The following is a 10373-nucleotide window of genomic DNA, read 5'->3' as shown; positions in this document are numbered from 1 at the left end:
CCTTGGGTAAGTCACTCGTCTGCAAAACTCAAGTCTCGCTTTCACTGTTCAAAAATGAGGGTGATGATTCTTTCCACTCCTGCATCAGGTTGAAAGAGTATCAAATTGTATGCTATACAATTTGAGGATTGCTAAGAGGATATGACTTAACCATCCCTCCATCAGAAAACATAAAAGAAAAGGAGGAAAGGAGAGAAGGAAGGAAGGAAGGAAAGAAATGATGGATACATGATTAGTTTGGATTTTGGTGATTATTTCAAATTGTACATGTACATGAAGTCATCCAATTGTACACCTTAGATACATATGTTTTTTAATCATCAAATAGACCATAATAAAATTAAACTTAAAAATAAGATATACAACAGGAAACTATCATTAATCTCATCATCTAACTTCTCATATGTATTTATCAATGTGTCACCTCCAATCCATCTAGAATCTAGACCTTTCATGCAGTTGGCATTTCTCAAACATTTGTGGAAAGATGGATTGATAGATGATAGTCTTTGGAGTTTCCTAGGAAATGCCAACTATCTTCATGGAAGCATTTATATTCTCCAGAGAGCATTTACACTAATTTTTTCAACTTTAAATAACATCCTAATAAATAGAAAAAGGCTCACAAAAAACTTCCCGGTATTTTAATTTTTGAGAAGTATTTGCACTGTGATCAAAGTTGTTTTTTGAGAAGGCATACAAAATAAAAAAAATAAGATCAGTGTATTTACTTTGAGCTGGAAAACAGCAAGCCTTCCTTTTCTCTCAGAAGAAAATTAAGAGGCCAGGGAAGAGCCAGAGTTTCTTGATTAAGCTAAGGTGTGTAGTCCTCCTATTACCAAGCAAACATGTTTAAAAATTTTTAAAAACAACTTAGAAATACATTTTAAAAGTAAATTCTATATTAACAAAATAGTTGTACAGGTGTGTGTACATGCTAAACATTCTAGGAAGTAAAAAATCAAGTTGGTGTATGCAGATTACCAGGCCGATGACGGTCACACACTTTCAGGATGCTAGCATTAGAAATGGAATTGATCAAGCACAGAAAACGGCCTTTCATGGATTCAAAGTCATGTCACTAACATCACCAGCATGCTTCTCGATGAAAATATCTAAAATTAAATTTATTCTTAATTCCTATCACTCTCCTTGAACTCACGTGTTCTATTTATCCTACCACCAATTAGATAGGACTAAATATGATATAATTTAAGTTGGTTTACCTATGAGATTTTGGTGACACAAAATAGGAACACACGGGAAGCTGGGGGAATCTAGACAGGGCTTGAAGGGTTAGTCTGGGGCAGGCTCTCCCTAAAGGGGTCACCTAGTGATATAACCTCCCACCACTCAAGGAGCTATGTGGCTGCAGGCTGGTTCTTGGGCCTCATAACTATAGCGAAGGCAGGTTTGACTCTGGATTTGATAGTTTTTCAGATGGAGATGTGCACTGGGGAAGATGTTGGAACAACATTAATACCAGTGATCACTGAGGTCAGAATGTGGGCCTCTGAACCCCAGGGAGGGTCTTTTAGACACAAGTTGCTCAGTCCTGGCTCAGTCTCCGGCTCAGTAGGTCTAGGGAGGGGACTGGTGTTTGCATTTCTAACAACTTCCCAGGTGATGGTCCCTAGCACACACTTGGAGCACCACTGACATAGGATAAGGAGACCCTGGGTCCCAAAGTCAGGCTGCACTCCACCACCACCATTCTAGACATTTCTGAAACGTCTCAGCCATGTACCCCTTCTCTTTCCTATTTCAACTGTGTGTAGCTATTAATCACTGTTGTCTATGTGGAACCATAAACCATGCTGAGCATAATAAATTAATTCAAACCCTATAGGAGACCTAAAAGAGATAAATGAGAAGGTCAGGTCAGGTAATTTTTATATGTATCTTCATTTCCCTACTGACTGCATTATATGTTAAATTTTTTTAACCTTTCTATCTACTTTTTTAAAGAAAATGTGTTGCCCTTTATTTCTAAAGCAACTGTATCCAGCCGAATGTCCACCAGCATATACCAGGAGGTCAAAAAGCATTTATGGAAGGAATAAATGTTTAAAGGAAATTAAACACCTAAAAAATATAAGTAAATGAAATGATCAAGTCAAGTTTCACACTGGAAAGCTAAACAGATGTGTCTTAGAGAAAGGTTTGAACATTTTTTGGCTACATCAATGTTGTGCCAAAAAGCCAATTATATAATGGTGGGAAAAAAAGTAAGATCAGTTTGGATCTTCATCTTGTGGCTAAATGAAGAAGAGATCAATTAAAGACGTAATTCCCATTGTCTAAAATGAATGGCGCATGGAAACACAGGCAAGATACAGTATGAGTAACCATGGAAAATTTTTCTGAGTTCAAGACAATAAGTGGGAATTATTCCAGACCTAAGTTGTAATAATGGGAATATGAAAATAAAAATCATTTATATATGAAATATGTGAATTTACAGTATATATTTTTACCCTGAAGCTAGAAGACCACCTGTTCTTCCAAATGTGTTCAGACCCATAGATATTACTGGTCTGTACGAACTCTGGATTTTTGCTGATTGGTATCAAAATTAAAACATCATGGAAAAAAAAAGAAATTCATAAGAGTAAAAAGGAACAGTGACATGTGTGTTGTAACTGGTACTTATCATTTAAAATCACATCAAAGCATGGATTACCTCAAATGCTCTAATTATAAGTTCAGGATGAGCTTTATCATCTCTTACAAAGAGTATTATAGTAAAATAAAAGCATAATGAGTCTAATGCTATCACCTCTTTGTGTCTTGCTGGTGCAACATGAAAGTTCATTTAAAATCAAACAAATGCTACTTTCGGGGAACTATTTGGGCAAAAGTGCTATATTAAAATTAATAATGTGATAATCCACCATAAAAAGAACTCAACTTATTGCAAAAAGAAAATCTTAAGTTTATATTGGCATGTTAAAGAAAAATCAATGTGATTCAAACACATTTCTTCTCCAAACAGCTGGATGTTCCATCGTTTCCAAATAAAAACAGCAGATAGTTTGCACCTGGTTAAGTTCAAACTCATTAAAAAGAACAAAAATATATATCCACAATGTTAAAAATAACTGCACATTCCTGTTTCTGCTTGTATAGCTTCTCAGAATTTTAGCAATATTCCCATATGATCCTGTATAAAATTGAACTGAAATATTTTAAACTTCTTTATGGAATGACAAGAGCAAGAATCAATTTATGACTCCAATTTCTTGAGCAAGCATTCATTGAACACCTGTTGGAACAAGGCTCTTGGTTAGCCACTGGGGTGTGGAGGTAGCATTTAAGGTGCAGGCAAAACCACAGAGGCTTATAAAGAGCATGATATGCTCAGTAAATGAATATAGTCCTGAAACCAGGTTGAGGGGGATAGGAAGTGGTTATTTACAAGAAAAACCACCTGGAGAGGGAAAATAAGGCCAGATCATGAGGAACATAAAGATGTCGTGAGGGTTAAAGATCTCACAGAAGGTCCAAAAGAGTTGTCTAGGGAAGTCAGAGAATAAATGGACTAGGGTTTAATACTGCCCAGTTATCAAACTCAGTTTGATAACTGGGCAGTATTAAAGGTCTGAATTGAGTCTTGTAGTCATCAATTTAATGAAGGGATTGGCAAAAAAAGTTTTCTGAAAATAATCACATGCTTTATCCAGGCTTGCCGTCTCTACAGCTCTTTCTGTTTTACAGCTACTGCACTCTGCAGGTTGTATTGTGATGGCTGCCTTAGACAACATGCTACTTAGAAAAAGGAAGATATAAAAACAGGAAGCTAGGCAGCACTAGCTGAAGATGAGAAGATAGAAGGGCATAAGCCAAGGTCATGGCAGATGCAGACGCAAATGTAGCCGAGAGATGGCTTTTCTGCAAGATCATTGCATGATTTCTAATCAGGCATCAATGCATTATGAAGGAAAAAGTAACTGAGGGAGTAAAACCCTCCCTGGCTAACACCATGTAAACGTATGTCAACAGGCACTGAACAGGGGTTGTCTATGGAAATCAATTTAAGCATATTTCAGCACAAAGGTCTCATCTACAGACTGGACCCAGAGCCACAGCTGCCTCAAAGTAGAGCATCCATACAGTGATTGAATATGGCACCTTCTGATTCTTGACATTTCTCGGCAACCTCTGACCCCGTCTCCTACCACAACCCTTGTACTCCTCTGGGACCCAGTAAGGGTGGGAGCCTTTGCCCTTATAGGCCATTCATGAGACTGTAAATCTGGAAAGATCATCTTCAAGATGGATGCCTTCAAGGAAAAAATTGAAATAAGAATTCGATCACACATCTATGTTTCTGCTATTTATCTTCTAGTTGAATATTAAACCTTGGACATTATCAAATGAAATAATTTTACCTTACAGATAAAAAAAATCTGAGGTTCAAACTGCAGAATTATCAACAGATTCACAGCTAAATAATAAAATATCAGATCCCCAGACTGTTTAGTTCAACATTCTTCTCATGGAGACAGAATATCAACTGGTTTACCTTCTATAGTCATTTAACATCGAAAGCTTTTGCATTTTTTTGCTAAAAACTAAATACCCACGTGAAGTTTTCTTTCACAGGTTTTATCAATATTACCTCAATGAGCTCTTTTTTTGTTTCCTTCTTTTAAAATGATGACTTTGCCATACCTTTTTGCATTCAAAGGTACCTTTCACATTGTAGTCATGCATGATATCCTTATCTGAGACTCAATTAATCAGTTTTGTGGTTTAGTGTGAATAATTGACTTATAAACAATAACAAAAGAAGTGTGTTTGCTAATACACTTGACCATTTGCTTATTCATTTGCCTAAATGTGACAAGAAGACACTAGATAACCTGATATTTTACACTCAAATTTCAATAAAATAGTGTTAAATTTATATTCTTAGTATTAAATTTATACAATTGCTTCAGTTCCACGTAACATCTTTATATAGTTCTCATTAAGTCCACATTTAGAATTAATTAATAATGAGGATAATATTTACTGATTTTTTTCACTATATTTTAGATTTTTTTAAAATATGTGACATAAAACATTTTACTGAATTTCACCAAATCTCTATTTGGTTAAGTATTGCTATAATCACATTTTTTTTTAAGAGAGAGAGAGAGAGAATTTTTTAATATTTATTTTTCAGAGTCGGTGGACACAACATCTTTATTTTATGTGGTGCTGAGGATTGAATCCAGCGCCCCAAGCATGCCAGGAAAGCAGTTACAGATTGAGCCACATCCCCAGCCCCAATCACATTTAGCATGTAAAAAAGCCAGTGCACAGAGAGGTTAAGTTACTTGCTCCAGATCACACAGACAGAGTCAGTTTTTAAGGCAGCTTCACCCAAAGGGTTATAATTTTATCTACTATGCTGATTCCCTAAGAAATTATAGGGGCTATTTCTTGAATGCTTCTGATGCTTTCTCTTCTGAAACACGGTTATGGGTTGGTAACCTCAAACATTTGTTTTTCTTTAAAACGATACAGACTTGACAACTTAATATGTTTTATTTTCTCTTCTCTTTTACCATTCGGTATTTTCAAGCATCAAAAGAAGAAAACAGTAACGACTTTTACCCTGACCCCATCATATCTTCTTTATCATCTTTTGACGTATACGCCTTGTATTAATTGGTTCTTAATTAATCTTTGTGCTTCGGGATTTGAAATAGCTTCAGAGTATTGGTAGCCAGTTTCTACTTTGGCTCATTTTTTCTAACAATGTTGATTGGAAATTAATTCAATGGAGAAGAAAATGACGATGTACTATGTAGCAATGTGGCCTGTGGGTTCTCAATTTAAAAATCTTGTCAATTAGGGTCATAATTTCAACTAAAGTTTGTGTATAGACACTAAAAAGGCATCATCTTGGAAGCCTAGAGGCATCATCCCTGCTCAGAAGAATCCCTTTTGTCAGTCAATGGAAATATTAGTCCTTCTTTGGAAAAAGAAAAAAAAATACTTGCTGCTGTCTTTAAATTTCTAGTTGAACAATATGAAATTATTGAGTGCCACTGCATCTTGCATGAGGTCTTTAAAAGCATCATTTGAGAACTGGAAGAAAAATCAAAAACACCTAAATGTTCCTGTAAAAGTAGTCTCTAGTTACAGATATCTGAAAAACACTTAAAATTTAATTTTTTTTTTCACTTTTTACACAGTAGGATTCATTTTACTTTTTTGTCTTGATCACAGTGAACAATTTATAGAAAACTATATTCAGATGGCCAATAGCAATCAGGTGATTGTTATTTTTGCTCTTTTAAAATTGGTATTCAACTATCATCTGAGTGCCTATACTCTCCTATAAATCCAAATATGTCACGTGATGGATAAGTTTGTAACAATTTAATTGCTTCAACAATGGCCAACAACCAAGGGGAAAAATATTTTAGCTCATTTAAGGCAAATCACAAACACACGAAAGCCTTTAATTTTTTCCATAGGTTTCTTTTGTTTGTTTGTTTGTTTGTGCCAGGGATTGAACCTTAGGGCACTTAAACATTGAGCCGCATCCCCAGTCTATTGTTATATTTCATTTAGATTCAGGGTCTCACGGAGTTGCTGTGAGTTATCAGTGTTATCTTGGTCAAACATCAAATCAGAACGTGTAGAAACTATAGGAATCTGGAAATATGAATCTGTATTGCTCTCTAAATTGTATTCATAATATATGTGCCAATCAGTACACGCGGATATTTCTAGATCTGAGCAAAAATATGTATGTGAATCACTTACACATATTCATGGTCAGAGAATGCTAGTCACCCCTTTCTCCTGAGTGATTGAACTGGGAATGTTTTGCCTCCGAAATATGTTTTGCAGCTACACTTGGGCAAATGACTGACTCCAAGCCTCAGCGCAGGTCATTGATCATTCGATCATTTGGCAGGTGAAACTGCTGAAAAGTCTCATTATATAGGGAGCTTACTCAGAAGGCGTTTTGTGCTGGTTTTATTTCCTGTTTGCTTTGGTTTTTGTTTCTCTTTCCCTTCCAGGTGCCTTCAGTGTGGATGCTGCAGCTGGATCTCCAGCCATCACTTAGAACTGAAATGCAACCATGAAAATTGAAGTCACATGGGAAGAATGGCAAGGCAGGAAGGTAAAGGGACCTGGGTACCTGATGACTTCAGGGAAGGTGAAACTTAATTGAAACTGATGTATTCCTCATCACAAAAGTCAAAGACATGTACAATGATGTCATTTAAAAAAATGGAGCCAGGCACAATTGTACGTGCCTGTAATCCCAGCAGCTCGGGAGGCTGAGGCAGGAAGATTCAAGTTCAAAGCCAGCCTCAGCAACAGTGAGATGCTAAGCAGCTCAGTGAGACCCTGTCTCTAAATAAAATACAAAATAGGGCTGGGGATGTGGTTCAGTGGTTAAGTCCCCTGAATTCCATCCCCCGTACCTGCTCCCTGAAAAGTGGATGTGTTATCTTTTATAATTGAAAGAAGAATAGTTAAAATGACTTCAATACTAAATGGGAAATTCTGTATTTTGAGAAAGAAAGAAGAACACATTCACATAATTTTATTCCAATATATTATTGTAGTTGTTCTTTTTATTATTAATTGAGGTTGTTTTCTGTGAGATGTGTGTATATGTGCATGTGTATACATATATAGATAGATACATCTAAAACATCATCATAGGTCTGTTTGGGTAGGAAAAACACCCCCAAAATAGTACATTGGGTTGGTGCTGTCCATGGCTGGGACGCGTCTCGTGCAGAAGGGGGATCGCTGCTAATTGGTTCTACTCACTTCCACATCCCCCTCACCCTCTGGCAGTCTCTCATAGGCCTGTTCACAAAGTGGCTTGCCCTGAATTTCAACAGAGCAACACCCCCTAAAGCCGGGTCTTAGAACTGCCGCTGAATCACTTCACGTTTTCTTTAACAAAGCAAGTCACAAGCCTAGCCCAAAAGGCTACACAAAAATAAATGGTAAAGGATGTTGATAGCAGGATGGGTAGAGAGTTACGACCCCATCTGTCATCTACCACAGCTCTCAATGGCCCGTTGGTCTTTCTGGGCACTGTGGGAAGTGAAAACAAAGTCATTCAAAAATGTATAGCCATCCAGGAAGGATAAGATCGCTGTTCTTCCAGGGTAAAAGGGATTTGAAATGACCAACCAACTGCAAAGTGACTAGTATTCTGAAGTCCGTGTCAGGTTGAGGCCTTAGTGTCAACCCCCTCCTGGTTATTGGCAGGTTGTACATTCACCAGTGACAGAAACAGAATCTACTTAGGGAGAGCGTCCATGATGTTGGTCTCATGTGGAATGTTCATCTGCACAACCATGGCTATCTTCATAGCGGGCCCATTGCAGAGGATAAACTGCCTGACACCCCCGGGATAAAGCGTCCTGTTGGGTGCCTGTTGGGCATGTCCTCTGTGGTAAATATTCTTTCCTAGACATTTACGTGATGAGATATGGCAATCTGCACACTTTGATTATGGGCCCACTGCATGCCTGATGGAGTGTCAAAGAGAAACTGGGCAACAGAGGCCCAAATGGGATCTAAGAAATTTACACAATGATTTCCACAGAACCTATTACTTGGAATGATCAATAAAATCTAAAAACTTCTAGAAGGAGTAACAAGGAGAAAAAGAGAAAAAAACCACAAAATATCAATATTAAGAATCAAAGACTATCGCAGACATAAAAAGGCTAATAAGGGATTGCCAGGGACAACTCTACACACGCAGGTTTAATCACTTAGATGAAATGGAACAATTTCCCAATTAATACAAACTGCCACAACTAACCCAATATAAATTAAAGAATTGGAATAGTTTTATAACTAAGAAATTTTTAATTTTTAATTTCATTTTAAAATTTTCAAAGCAGAAATCCCCAGACTTAGACAGTTTTACTTGAGAAGTCCACTAAGTGTTTAAAGAAATTTAATAGCAATTATACATAACATCTATCAGAAAAATAGAAGAAAACATGCCCTAATTCATTGTAGGAAACGAGTATTACCATCAAAACCAGAAAAAAACATGGGGCAAGTAGAAAAACCACAAGCCCATAGTAAACCTTTCTAAGACTAATGAATTTAGTAGGGTTTCAGGATATAAGATAAATATTCTAAAAATCGATTGTACTTTTATGCACTAGCAGTGAACACAAATATTTAAAAAAACAATAAAATTTATGATATAACTTATCATTGATCAAAGTAAATATTTAGGTATTAATGTAATAAAATGTGTATATTGTAAATTGTATGTTGGAAACTACAGAAAATTAATGACAGAAATCAAAGAGGATAAATAAATGGATAGAAATACCATATTTATGGAATGGAAGATTAAATATAGCTAAGGAGTCAATTTTCACCAAACTGAGATGCAATCCTATCCAAATCCTAGCAAAAAAAATGTTTGTAGGCATAGACAAGATAATTTTCACATATATATGGGAAGGGAAAAGAAACCCAAAGAAGCTAAAACAATTTTGGAAAAAGAAGAAAGTGAGAACAATAGTTTTGCTGGATTTCAAAACTCATCTTAATAGCTACAGTAATTAAGACTAGCCAGCCACAGTGGTGCACACCTGTACTCCCAAAAGCTCAGGAGGCTGAAGCAGGAGGATCACAAGTTCAAAGCCAGCCTTATAAACTAGGAAACTTAGTGACACCCTGTCTCTCAAAATTAAAAAAAAAAGTGAGGGGGAGCTGGGGATATGGCATAAACAAGATAATTCTGTAGGTGCCCCTGGATTCAATCCCTGGTACATTGAAAAAAAAAAAAAAGATTGTGACACTGGCAGATCATATGGAACACAGACCACTGGAGTAGAACAGATATCTCAAATATAGATACACATGTATTTGCCCAGTTGAGTTTTGCAAAGATGCAAAAGCAATTCAATGCAGTAAAGATAACTTTTTCAACAAGGGGTAGGGGAGCAATTGAGCATCCTAAAGCAAAATGAGAGAGGAAGACAAAGAGAGCCAGAGAACATCAACCCAAGGCTCAGACTTCAGCAAAAGTAAAATCTTAAAAATGATTTTTTAAATTATGTCAAAATAAAGTAAAAACTTATGCTCTGCAGAATATCCAGCTACAAAGGTGGAAAATTAAATTACAGACTAGGTAAAAATATTTGAAAACCACATCTCTGACAAAGGACCACTATCTAGAATGTAATAAAAATCTCTCAAAATTCAACAGTTGGAAGTATAATCAAGTGATACAATTTAAAAATGGGCCAACGACATGAAAAGACATTTCACCGAAGAGAATCCAGATGCCTCTCACCATTCATGATACTCAAATTAAAATCAAAATTAGATATCAAATTTATCAAGATGGTTTAAATGAAATAAAG

This window comes from Marmota monax, unplaced genomic scaffold, assembly GCF_021218885.2.
Source record: "Marmota monax isolate L192 unplaced genomic scaffold, Marmota_monax_Labrador192_F-V1.1 WCK01_AAM20220418_F8-fsc00029, whole genome shotgun sequence".
In the NCBI taxonomy this organism is placed as follows: Eukaryota; Metazoa; Chordata; class Mammalia; order Rodentia; family Sciuridae; genus Marmota; species Marmota monax.
The sequence above is the reverse complement of the archived record's forward strand: the minus strand, read 5'-3'. Positions refer to the sequence as shown.